The 13,384-nt window shown below is 43.3% G+C and overlaps 1 long non-coding RNA gene across 1 annotated transcript in view; it reads left to right on the top strand.

Annotated features, from left to right (window-relative positions):
* Positions 1-466: 466 nt before the first annotated feature.
* Positions 467-13,384, top strand: part of LOC126941018 (uncharacterized) — a 65,436-nt gene continuing 52,518 nt past the window's right edge. The window contains exon 1 of the long non-coding RNA XR_007721049.1: positions 467-635. This is a non-coding gene — a long non-coding RNA (uncharacterized LOC126941018). The remainder of the gene's footprint in view (positions 636-13,384) is intronic.

Genomic DNA, 13,384 nt, shown 5'->3' on the forward strand with positions numbered 1-13,384 from the left:
GAACTGGTGGCTGTGTGTGGGGGATGGGGGTGGGGAATGGATGTTATTGCAGCCAGTAATGCACTGCACAGAAATCATCCCTTTAATCAGAGAAGCTTAAAATCAGGCCAGGGCATGAAGGTGGAGCAGAGTTATGAATATTGACAGAAGTCAAAAAATAAAGTCATTTGCAAAATCAGAGTGGGGATAATTTCTCTCTCCTTTCCTTTCGTTTCTGCATCAAGCTGAGCCTTGATAGTAGAATTTACCACTTTGCTGTGAGCCCAGCAGGCTGCCTCACCTCCATTAGCACAGCCAGGCACTGTTAGGGGTCATGAGTGAGAAGGCGAGTGGAAGTAGTTTGAGGTGTCTTTTCTTCCTTTGTGTTTGTTCCCCAGGGCATCCCCTGGGTGATGCTAGAAGATAACTTCTTGTCATTACTAAGCACTGCCGGTATCCCCTGCAGTCTTCGGCACAGGAACTCAGCCACTGGTTGGGGCACTGAGCTAGGCCCAATGAGGTATGCAAAAAAGAGAAAGCACTGATCCTTACCACCATGGAGCTTATAAGGTAGCTGCAAAGGGAAAAGACACACTCCTAAGATCACTAACAACATCCAACAGGAAATAATAAGTTCCAAATGGGCGCTACGCACGGTAAGGATGTGGGCTGATTGGGACACAGGAAACTTTTAAATGAGGTGATCAGAAAGGCTTCATTGAGAAGGTAGTAATTGATTTAGTCCTTAAAGGGAAGGAAGAATTAAATAGTGCCTGGGAGGTTTGAGATGGTGCAGTTTCTAAGAACATCTTCTTGCCCAAATCCTTTCTGGGAATTTCTTAGGGAGAAGAGGAAAGCTGTGTTTTGATTTATTTTGATGATAGAGGATGCCAGTGGCTGGCCCTAATTGTGGCACAAGCACACTTTGCTAGAAGGTTTCTGTTTCTTACTGAATTCTACACAGAATCAGGTAAAGATGATGATACAGTTAAATTTCACCACCATTATTTTCTTAGAAATACGTTTTATGGAGAGATGCTTCCATTGGGCAGCGCAAATTTCTCTCCGTACTTCAGAAAACCCCTTAGCACCTGACTTCAGCTTGAAAAAATAGTCATTTATCTTTCGAACCCCAAGCATTCAATTTTAAACATTGGTAGAAATTGATTAATAATGGTAAAGCTAGAAAAACTCCCTCATAATCTTTAAAGAAAACAAAACAGTAGAGTCATTTTTTATTTTAAACTTGAAGCTTCGCATTTCAAAGTTTCATCAAACTGTCCCCCCTCCCCTTAATTTAAACCATTGTTTTCCAAGGGAAATTGAATAATAAGAGCTGCCATGTGTTTCTGCTTAATTTTGGAAGCCTGTGTTATGCAGTCAAAGATTCTCATTTGAAAATAATTCCTGTCCTTATTCTTAAACTGCCAGGGGAATAAGATTTAAAAAATATGTTGCAGCTCTCAAGTTTATGTTTTGCCTAAAGCCAGGCAGTGATGGGAGATCAAAGTTTAGAGTGCAGTTCTAAAGTTAGAACCACTGCCTTGCAACGTGCTCACAAATGGGGAGCAGGGCCCGGCAGCTGCCTGCCCAGGTCCTCCAGTAATTAGTCCTGGTGCAGGCAGAGGCCCCTGCCCCTCCCCTGGGCAGGTCCTAGGCCTCAGGGCCTCTGTCGCCTGGGAAGCAATCCCCACAAAGACAAGGCTGGCGTGGTATTTTTAGATCACATGTGTGCACTGTATAGGCCTCCTGCGTTCCACAATTTGCGTCTGAGAGGAGTGGGAATCGAACACCCTGCTTGTGTTTGCTGTCTGCTGGGCCTGTTGTTAGTGGGGGCTATTTGTCAACATGACAGACTCATCTAATAATGTTTGAGGATGGACAAACTGGGGCATGTTTGCTAGTCTCAAGTTGTCTCTTTTCTCTCTTTAAAAAGGAGTATGTGTGTGTGTGTGTGTGTGTATTTTTTTTCTCAAGCCCAAAGCCCTCCTCCCTTATCAAATCCCTAACATGGCTATTTTACACCTCAGTGGGACTGATTGTAGATTGTCATTTCTTTTTTTAACATTTATATTTTTGCAGAGATGGGGTCTCGCTATGTTGCCCAGGCTGGCCTCAAACTCCTGGCCTCAAGTGAGCCTCTGCTTTGGCCTCCCAAAGTGCTGGGATTACAGGAGCGAGCCACCGTGCTTAGCCTAGACTGTCATTTCTTAGAGCACCAGAGTAACATTCAGGGGCAGCAGCAGAGCTCATGAAGGTTGTCTTCATCTCTATTTTCACCCTCTTGGACATTCTGCTTGCTTTTGGTCAGCAGGGCTGAAGGACTCAATTGTAAATTCAAATGTTAGAGTTCCGAAGTCATAGGTATCTAAGTAAGTGCATCTTTATTGAAAAGGTTCCAGCCTTGCACCACCGAAAATGAACTTGACCCACAACTACACTTTGGCCTAGCCTGAACATAACACTGAACTTTGGAAAGTTGGCAAATGATGACGGGAAGCCCAAGCCTTTTCCCCTTGGATGTGAGCTGATGGGATCCTGCTGACAGCCACGTGCTACAGTGCATTCCCCGAACTAGTGCCATCGAGGCTTCCCGTTGACTGCTGGTCCCCTGGCAGCTGTTCAAGGAGAAGCATCTGAAACAGCTGTCTATTTTCAGCTTGCCATCTCTTCTCAATTTCAGATAGAGGATTTTTACACAGAGTCCTGATTTTACAGTGGCTTCTAACTTTGCAGTCCTTGATACACTTTGTTCTGTAGTTGATAATAGGAAAAACAGGTGAACTGCTAAGTTTCGCTCAAGCTGTCCACTTAGCTATTTTTACTCTTGGTAAGCTGAATCAGCTCTCTGTATTCCTTTCCTAGAACAGAGACGATCAGCTCCTTTTGAACAAGAGGCAATAGGAGATGAATTCTCCATAGACGTCTTACCACTTCACCCTTGAAGCTTTTGTGCAGTGATTCAGGAGAAACAGACTCCTTTCTAAAAGTGTTCAGGGTTGCACAACCCCACAGGACAGCCTCACATCTCTCCAGCGGAAGTAACCCTGTTAGCCAAAGTCTCTCTTCTGGTGCTGGAAGCCAGGCCTAAACTCCAGTCCCAGATGAGAAATGGCACATTCTTTTAATTCTTCTCTGCCTCTTCAAGTGCCAGCCCTAAGAGCTGCTCTAGGTAGAGTCCTTTGAATTGATGGTGAAAAGGATTAAGACATTCGGGGCCGTTGGTATGGGGTGAATGTATTTTGCATGTGAGGGCACGAATTTGGGGGTAGTCAGAGGCCTGAGTGTTAGGGGCTGAAGTGTGCGCCTTTCAAATTCATATGTTAAAGTCCTAACTCCCAGCACCTCAGAATATGGCTGTATTTGGAGATAAGGTCTTTAAAGAGGTAATTAAGTTAGAAAAAGATCATCAGGGTAGACTCTAATCCAATATAACTGGCGCCCTTATAAGAAGAGAAGATTAGGATGCAGATGCACACAGACAGAAGACCAGTTGAAGACACAAGGAGAAGACAGCCCTCTACAAGCCAAGGAGAGAGGTCTCAGAAGATCCTACCCCTACTGACACCTTAATTTCAAGCTTCCAGCCTCCAGAACAATGAGAAAATAAATGTCTATGTTTAAGCCACTCAGTCTTTGGCACTTTGTTATGGCAGCTCTTGCAGGCCAACACAGATTGTGGTTTGGTACGAGTGTGGTACAAAGCCACATCAGAGAGAGCTGTTAGACATCCTCACGCTAAAATATACCTGGATGCGTGTTGGTAGAAGATTGGGACTAGAACCTGTTTCATTTGTTATATTTCGTAAACCTACTTGTTTGGGGGAGTCATTTAAAAGAAAGGAAAAGAGATGATTGCACCCTAAGGACATGAACTTGTGCAGTTTTTATTGTGGAGGGAAAAAAACATGACACTACCAAACTGGCAATTTCTCACAATACCAGGTGCATTACAGATTGGTGTGTGGGCTTTTGTGAATTGGTTGCATATAAATGAGGAACATTTAAATAAAAAGGAGATCTAGAAACTTTCACTAGTTTTGGGCTTTTATTTATAGTTACTTATACACAAAGCTTATTTCCCTTCCCATGTAAGTTTTGAGTCATGTCAGTCTAACGGGCTTTTGTGTAAGGTGCTATTGATTTCAGTGTGTAGACAGGGCACCACAACCCCTCCTGTATGTGAGAAACTGAGAGAAAGGGGAGGAGAAGATGGGAAATGCTGAAGAGAAACCTGGTTTGGCAGAGAGTGTGATTCAGTGGAAAGGGATCAGACTGATAATTAGAAGCCTGCGCCTAATCCCAGCCTAAGTAGGAAGCATCAAGGTGCTATGTATACATTATTTCATTTTCTTGGACTATGTTGTCCTCAGCTTCAAAATGGAGGGCTGGTAGAGGAATGTCAAGGTCACTTCTCACTCTGGTTCTAGGAGTTCAGAAGGATGGGAGTGGGAGGGGGCATGACTTTTGGAGTGGGACCGCAGGGCCCTGACCTCCCATTCTGCCAAGGACATTGTCCTCACTTTCAACAGCCTCAGGGGCATCTCCCACAGGCACTTCCCAGCCTGGTGCCACTGCAGTCCCTCTGCCCACAGTACCCTGCTGGACCTCCTCTCCTCCTTTCCCTTCTCTACTCTGCTCAGATGTTTGGAGCTCAGTGTCACCTGTTCAGCTCTGGGAACTACTCACAAGGGGAAGTTTTTCATCCTGCAGTTTGGTTTGGGGTCTTATCCTCTTCCATTCCAGGAAGATAGGACTGAGAGTCACTATCTTGCATTGACTCGCTTCTCTCCCAAGTCAAGCTGCTGGAGTGTGTAAAGGAAATAACGTCCATAGCGCTGTGAGCACAGAGCAAGCACTCACATGTTAGCTGTCTTCCCCATCTACAAGGCTTCGGCACTAATGATCTACTCCATGTGTTGGTACTTAGTAGGTGTGGCCTCATTGGTGCCAAGGCAGATGTGTTGTCTTAGCTCCACAACCAGATGGCAAAATCCAGGGTAGGCTTGTGTCAGTCTTGATGTTCTGACTGCAGGCCAAGTTATTATTTTGCATTGTGCAAAGTCGGTCCTCAAAAATTATTGTTGATTGATTAGTTATTGGTTTGAAATCTTCACCAAGAAGCTGTGCCTTCAATGACTCTCTGGTTACAAGGCCTCTTTTAAGATTAAGGCAATGTTATCATTTATTCTCGGTATTGATTGAAATTGGTCTCTGAGGCTTCTGATCACCTTCCTTTGCCACAGGGAAATTTTGAATTTACTCATAAGAGGCTCACACATATTAATGGGACATTCACTTATTTTAAAATACATGTGACAACATTTAGCTTGCATCTGAAATCAGACACTGGGTGTTAATTGTAGATAAAATTGGCCTTTATCAAAACAGCCCCATTGCTAATGATGCTAGCAAGAAAACCGGGCTCCTTGGTGTAGCAAATTGGTCCTATTCTGATTTTTACTGGGAAGCAAACATTTTCTAGGAAAAATAGACCCAAATGAATGGAATTATAGGAACCCAATTAAGTTCATATGTTTCCAAAGGGTCATAAGAAATAAGCCCACAAAAGGAAAATGCTATTCAATGGAAATTTACAAAACCCATGAGTATGAGGGAAGTTTGGGAAGATCGATGTTCAATTAAGTTTCTCATAATTCCTGGAGCCCATTTATAGAGAAGACTGGTCAGACTGCTGAGCAGATTTGGACCCAGGTTCCTGGCTTTGCAGCTAAGGGAACTGAGGATGTTTAGCAGGGGGAAGAGAAAATTCTGGGTTATAAGGTAGCAGTCTTAAAATATCTGAGGGATTGGCTTGTGAAAGAGGAAATGTATTTGTTCAGGAAGGCACCAGCAGGCAGAACTACAACCTGTGGGTAAAGGAGGCAGGAAGAAAAATTTTGTCCCAATGTTAGGAAGAGTTTTCTAGCGATGAGCTCTGGATGTTCTGAAGCAAAGATGGAGTAATTGGACAGGATTAATGTCTAGGATCTATGTGGGTCCTTACATGTGGGTCCATAATTCTAAAGAATAGATTTAATTATAACACAACTCAAAATCACAAGTACAGGATTCTGAGATGATTTGAAATAAAACAAAACCATGACTGTAAACTGGGCAGATGGTAATTCTTTTCTGGTTCTCCATTAGTTCCTGGGCTTAAAAAATGTCTGAGAACTAATCAGATCCCCAAAGGAAAGGTAAGTCTGTGTGAGGATCCCAGATTTCCATGTGGAAGACCACAGGCAGAGAGCAACTGCAGTGAATCCCTCCACTCCTGGAGAGGGGTTAGACACTTTGTCTAGCTAGAAACTTAAGCATTCTTAGTTTAGAGCAGCCAGTATTCTAGTTCCAGGTCTATCACCCACTATCTGGGGGCAACAATAAGAAAAATGAAACCACTCTGGCCCTCGCTTTCCAGCTGCAGTATCAGGATGTGTTTAGCTGCAAGTAACAAGAACTCTCACTCAAGGTATTGGAAACACTAAGACAATTCATTGTTTGACACGACAAGAAGCAACGAGACAGAGTATTAATTCTAGAGCTCCATGATATCATGGGTGATCCTTTCTACCTTTCTGTTTATCTTTCTGTTTGGTATCCTTAGTGAGGTGACACATTTATAGACACACTTATGGGGGGCGGGGCAGGAGGCAATTATCTGAGGAACAACACCCAAAGAGAGCTTCGGCTTGAGAGATGCAGTAATCATCTCTATTCTCTATGTGATATTGGTTGTGGTGAGCTGCACTTTGTAGTCTGGGGAGAGTCATTTAACCTTTTTTTTTCCATCTGTGAAATGGGCACAGTAGGAACAGAGACCACTAGAGGGGCCGCAGTGAAGGTTAAGTAGCTGGCAAGTGTATGACCTTGCAGCATAAAAATGACTATTTGAGTAGTATAAGAGAACAAGAAAGAACATTTCTCCGGTTAGAACATTCATGCAGCAGTAGCTAGTGAAATTAAACTCTTTGTCCTAGTGATGAAAAAAATAAGTAACAAACAAATAGCAACTACAACAAAAACCCAGAATGGCCGGGCCAGGGATACAGATTTTCTCCTGTTTGTATGTATACTGTACTGTTGGTATTTTTCTAAGACTCTTTTTTCTTGGGAAAATATCAATGATTTGGTTCCTTAAATATTTAACAAAAAATAAAGTAAATGCAAGAAAGTTGGGTGGTGGGTATAGTTTTTGTTATGAAATAGTTCCCTCAAAACGCCAGCAAGAATGAAATCACTTGAATGTACCTAGCTAGTCTCAGTTCATTCATGAAACACTACACTTTGTCTAACTAGAAACTTAGGGGTTCTCAGTTTAGAGCAGCCAGTATTCTAGTTCCAGGTCTATCACTCACTATCTGGGAGCACCAACAAGAAAAATGAAACCCCTCTGGCCCTCGCTTTCCAGATGCAGTATCAGGATGTGTTTAGCTGCAAGTAACAAGAGCTCTCACTCAAGTTATTGGAAACATTAAAGCAGTTCATTGTTTGACACAACAAGAAGCAATGAGACAGAGTATTAATTCTAGAGCTCCACGATATCATGAGCGATCCTTTCCATCTTTTTGTTTGGTATCCTCAGTGAGGTGACCATGTGCTGAGGCTCACCTCATGCCTGCAGAATGACTGCAGCAGCACCAACCCTCATATCCTGTTATTCCTTCTTCTGAGCAAATAAGCCTTTCCCCTAGCCCCCTAGAAGAACTTCCGTCTTATCAGACTGGCCAGACAGATTCCATCTGTAAGCCAATCACTAGCAAAGATAGTAGAACAGAGATGATTGGCTTTGAACAGACATCAACTTCAGCAAACTTTCTTAAAGGGCCAGCTGGTAAATATTTTAGGCTTTGCTGGCTATGAGACAAAATTAAGGACATTAATGTGGGTGCTTATGTAACCATTTAAAATGCAACCATTTTAAAATGCAAAGACCATTCTGGTGTCAGTGTTTTCCAGAGAACCAAAGCCAATAGGATGTGTCTATATGTAGAGAGAGACTTTAAAAATGGGCTCATGTAGTTGTGGAGGGCTGGCATGTCCAAAATCTGCAGGGTGGATTGGTGGGCTGGAGACCCAGGGAAGAAGCCATGTTGCAGTTCAATTCCGAAGGCTGTCTGCTGATGGAATTCCCTCTTGCTCAGGGGAGGTGAGTCTTTTGTTCTATTCAGGCCTTCAACTGATTGTATAAGGCTCACCTATATTATGGAGGATAATCTGCTTTATTCAAAGTCCACTAATTTAAGTATTAATCTCATCCAAAAACACCTGCACAGAAACCTCCAGAAAAATGTTTGACCAAATATCTGGGCACCATGGCCCAGGCAAGTTGACACACAAAATGAACTATCACACATTCCTAGCTCCAGGCCATGTAAAAACAGGTGACAGGGCAGAAAATTTGGCCTTGGGCTGTACTTGGACAATCTCTGGCTTAGATTTACCCCCGAGGTGGGAATGGGGTCATTTCTCTTGAGAATGGACATCTGAACAAAACCAGGGTCAGTTAGCAAGGAACAAGGATGATGGGTAGACAAATACCCCTGCTCTGCCAGTCCTACCTATTCAACACAGGTTTTTGAGATAATAAACATATAAATCCCTTGAAGAACTTTGGACAATTGCAGCAGAATGTAAGGCAGAAATCCTGATTCAGTACCTCCTCACATTTTTTTTTAAACAAGTGATTCACTATTTCTATTTGTCAGCACATGCTTTATCTTATTCTTCCTTTTCCATGCAGGAGACACTTGCTATTCAGTTCCCTAGGCATAGGGAAAAGGCAACTTGTTACTAATTATTGAGAGAATGAGAGAAGCTATAGTGATCAATGCTTCTGCTGTGGGTGACAAGTACACCAATGGGCATAGGCAGATGCCCTCCAGTCAAGAAGAGAGTTTAAAGAACCAGGCACTCTGAGTTTTGGTGGAGATGAGCTAGCTTGGGCTGTTTCCTAGCAAGTGAGGTGAGGAGAGCGTGAGTTGCCCTCCACTCAGATGCAGGTCCTGATTTGCTAATTCTCCCGGTCAGTCCTATAGGGCTCTTTTTCAATTCAGGTAAAATGACAGGTACTCTAGTGAGGCACTGTGCTTAGGCAGTAGGGAGGTAGATTTGTGGAAAGTAAAATGCCTGCCCTCGTAAAGAGCATAGTCTAGAGACAGAGGCAGATACAGAGAGATCGCCATGTGCTCCTCAACTGTTGGGGCAGGGTGCACCATCACCTTAGTGCACATTTGGCAATGTGGGAGGGGATGCTTTGGGTTTCCACAGTAACTGGCATTCCCCAGCCACCTAGTATTTGTGCCTGGTTGCTGGTGTGTCAAATGTCCCGCAGTACAAGGGACAGTCACATACAAGAAAGAATTGTCCCACTGAATACACCGGTAGTTTCCATGGAGAACTAAGGGATGATGAACTGTCAGTCAAGGGATGCAGAAGGTGTACCATCAGCCACCTTCCTCCAACATGAGGGGTGCTGATATTGATGTGGCAAGAAAGCTGGAATCTGCCAGGCTGCCTTGTTTGTCATGAACTCATGTTTCCCCTGAAATTCAGGAAAGGACTAGGACTAGCTTTGGTAGGAACAGGGCCTCTCCTTATGGTTTTGTAGATTATGAATTGCACAACTCCAGGGGGAGCCACCTGTGTTTCAATCACCATAGATTTCAATAGCTATTACCACTTTTTTCTGGTAGATGGCAATAAAGTATCTCAAGAAAGGACATCTTATGAATTCACACTGAGTTAGTCGCAGGGCTGGGCTGGAGGTGGCAGGAGAGAGAGATGTGGTATATAGACAGTTTCCAATGTAGAGAAAAATTAAGTGGCAGGACTTAGGTGGATAATTGCTGAAGTGGTTACAGCCAGGGCAAGATTTTGGTCTCTGGCCAATGTGTTGCAGGAACAACAATGTCCCAAGGCCTCATCAGGTGTCAGCCAGATGGGGAGACACGTTCAGGTTGCAGCCATAGTGAGGGAGGCCCCAGGGTCTTTGCTTCTTTCACTGACCTGCTTTGGTGGGACTGTGGTCTCAAGAGGAAGGAAAAACATATTGTTCTGGTCACCTGCAGAGGCAGATGGGCCCCCGCCTAAAATTTGGTCTGGATATCAAGATCAGTGGTGCCTCATGCACACCAAGAGGATACAAACCATTTATTACTTACATAATTGAGGTCTCTAGGAAGAGCAAGGCAAGCAACACAGAGAAGTCTGAAGTGACTTCCCAAGTCATTGAGCAAGGAAAGGAGACTGGCGCGGGTTTTTATTGTGGTTAATGGGTGGGGCTGGGGTGAGAGTTCCCAGAAGTCCAGAGAGGGAGCACCCCAACTTTCTTATCAGCTTGGCCAGAGGTGGGACACCACTGGATGAGGGAGGCATGAAGTTTAAAAGCTGCCAGCAAACAAGAAAAATGGACTCAGATGCCTCATTAAACACATCCTCTCTCATTGAGATGCAATCCTGTTCTCTGCCTTTTGGGATGATTGCAGGGGAGAAACGGGAAAGGGCTTTCAGGACCACTCCTTCAGCATGGCCTCACTTCTACCTACGCAGGGAAGAACTCCAGAGAGATGGGAAATCGAGGCTTAGTCCAGGGCAGGCATGGAATCCAGTGGCTACATGATAGTCAGGTAACGGGGGACTCACCAGAGTGCAAGTGAGTATCCTTGAAACTGATGGAGACAGTAAGACCTGGTTGAGCCCTCGGGTCCTAGAACTTCCTCTGAGTTTAATTCCTTGGGCACCTCTGTTAATTAGCACCAGAACATTTTCTGGAGTCAGAATCAGTGTGACACGTGTAACCAGAGTGCACGTTAAGATGAGGTGTTCTGAGACTTTGCTTCCACACCACGGGAAACAGAAAGTGCCACTGCTCTTACCATTTCTCCAGAGGCTGACACAAGTGACGAACTGAGCTCTTAATGTATTGCAAGCTGAATACACTTGAGCATATAAGCGAACGGGAAAAGAAAGAAGGCAGAGTTATTGAGGCAACAATTCAGATTTAATTGCATTTGATATAGACCACCCTTTAAAAATAGTTTGGTGGGTAAAAGGCTGCAGTAATTTATGGAACATTCTGCTTGCTTCCAGGGAAGTTGACAAGTCTGGACTGAATCAAGAGAATCAGCATAAATCTCAGCCGATGCCTAATTTTAGAGATGTCTGGTCTTTGAAGGAGTCTTGCCACAGCCAGATGGGGTGGGAGACAGCATTTGAGGGTGGAAATGCAGGAGGTGCCAAACTGAAGCTCAAAAGGTTAAACCCATTTTTGTGGCTGATAAATCCTAAGCAAAAATGAATTGGATTGTGGGAAGAGTTATGTACTGTAAACTGGAGTCTCTGGGGGAGGCTGCAAAAGTCTTGAAGGCTCTCAGGTAGATTATTTAATTCCTCCAGGCCTTGACATTGTACATCTTTAAGATACTGAGCTCATTCTCACAGTGAGCGGCTCAAAACAAGATAGCTGCGTGACCATGGGCAGGTCACCAGGCCTTTCTGGGGCTTTACTACTTTATGTGTTCAGTAGAGAAATTCCCCTCTCTACTGTGTAGCTGACTTCAAAGCTCAGCTTAGGTCATGATCACTGAGAAACTTCTAAACAAAGTTTCCAAAGGAAGGCCTGTGTCCTGTTCATCTTTGTGTTACAATACCTGGCACTTGGGGAATGTTCAGTTATGATAGATATTTAGCTGAACTGAAGGATTAAACTGCCCATCTTAATGGTAAATTACATCCCTGAGCTTCTGTAATTTTAAATTCAACTTATTGTGGCCAGTCTCAAGAAAGGCGTGTGAATGGTGGCATGGCCTTTATATGTCTCAGAACATTGGTTCTAGTGCACTCGTTATTACTGGGATGACAAGGATGATTTTATGTTATTCTGGGGGAAGAGAGAACAGGACAAAAAGACTTTCTGAAGAAGCTGAGTAACTATCTACTCATTTAAAGTCATGTATTGCCAGGAACCAAAGAATCTAGGATCATATTATAACATGTTTGAAGTTGAAGAGTGTGATGGATTTGAGGAGTGTCCTTCCAAGCTTTGTTCTCAGACCACCTCCATCAGAATCTCTTGCTAAATGAAGATTCCTTGGCCCTGTTCCTAGATCCATGAAGTCAGAATCTTTTCTGTTTCTGATTCTGCCCAGGAGTCTACACTTTAAACGAACTCCGTGGGTAACTCTGATGCACACTTAAGTTTCATGATTGTCAGCATAGGAAATTACAAAATAGTTTTGCGGGCTTGGGGAAAGGAGAAATTTAGCCCAAACAGCACAATTAAGTATGGGTTCATTATGGTGCAGGGGGCAGTGCAGTCTTCGAAGTCCAAAAGATCCGTGCAGAAATTCTGCATGAAATGCTTCTTAGTGGCCAGGTGCTATGGCTCACACCTGTTTTCCCAGCACTTTGGGAGGCTGAGGTGGGCAGATCACCTGAGGTGGGGAGTTCAAGACCAGCCTGACCAACATGGAGAAATCCCATCTCTACTAAAAATACAAAATTAGCCGGGCATGGTGGCACATACCTGTAATCTCAGCTACTTGGAGGCTGAGGCAGGAGATTGGCTTGAACCTGGGAGGCGGAGGTTGCAGTGAGCTGGGCGACAAGGCCACAAGAGTGAAACTCCATCTCAAAAAAAAAAAAAAAAAAAAAAAAAAAAGATTCTCAGCTGTGTGACCATGAGCAAGTGACTTCACTTATTATTAAGCCTCTCTTTCTTCATCTGTGAAATGGGCGTACTAATGCCCTCCTTGTTGTAAAGATTAAAACAAATGTATGTAAAGGGCCTAAAACATAAAAGGTGTTCAGTAAAGTGTTAGCTGATATTATCTTCTTTGTAGCATCCATCAGAATGAGATGTTCCCAGGGTGAATGGGAAGTTACCTGTGTGGGGAAGGAAGATAACTTCTTACTAAGATTCTTTACAGGGTTAGGATGGGTGGGCATAAGGTGTGCAGAGTGGAGAGGAAGCTAACTTCTTTGATAATGTTCTTAAGACTCTTACAAAATGTTTCTCAAAGTATGTTTTCTGCAGTCACCTCTTCACCAGAGAGACTACTGTAAAATATTCCTAATATATTGAGAAATTAAGGGACATCCATTCTTTTTTAAAACTTTTATTCATTTTTAAGTTTTCAAGAACATTTCATCATAAAAATTTCAAATTTTATGTGAAAATGGAGAGACAAGTGTAACAAATCCATAAATACTCATCAATGACTTCCAGTGATTATCAGTGTTGGCCAGTTTTGTTTCAACTGTATGTACCCATTCCCCTCAATGGATTATTTCTGAGCACATCCCTAACATCACATATTTCTTCCATAAACATTTTAGCATGAAACTCTAAAATAGAGGATTTTAAAGAAAAAAACCAATAATATCATTATCAACCTAAGGAATT

This window comes from Macaca thibetana, chromosome 18 (genome assembly GCF_024542745.1).
Source record: "Macaca thibetana thibetana isolate TM-01 chromosome 18, ASM2454274v1, whole genome shotgun sequence".
Lineage (NCBI taxonomy): Eukaryota > Metazoa > Chordata > Mammalia > Primates > Cercopithecidae > Macaca > Macaca thibetana.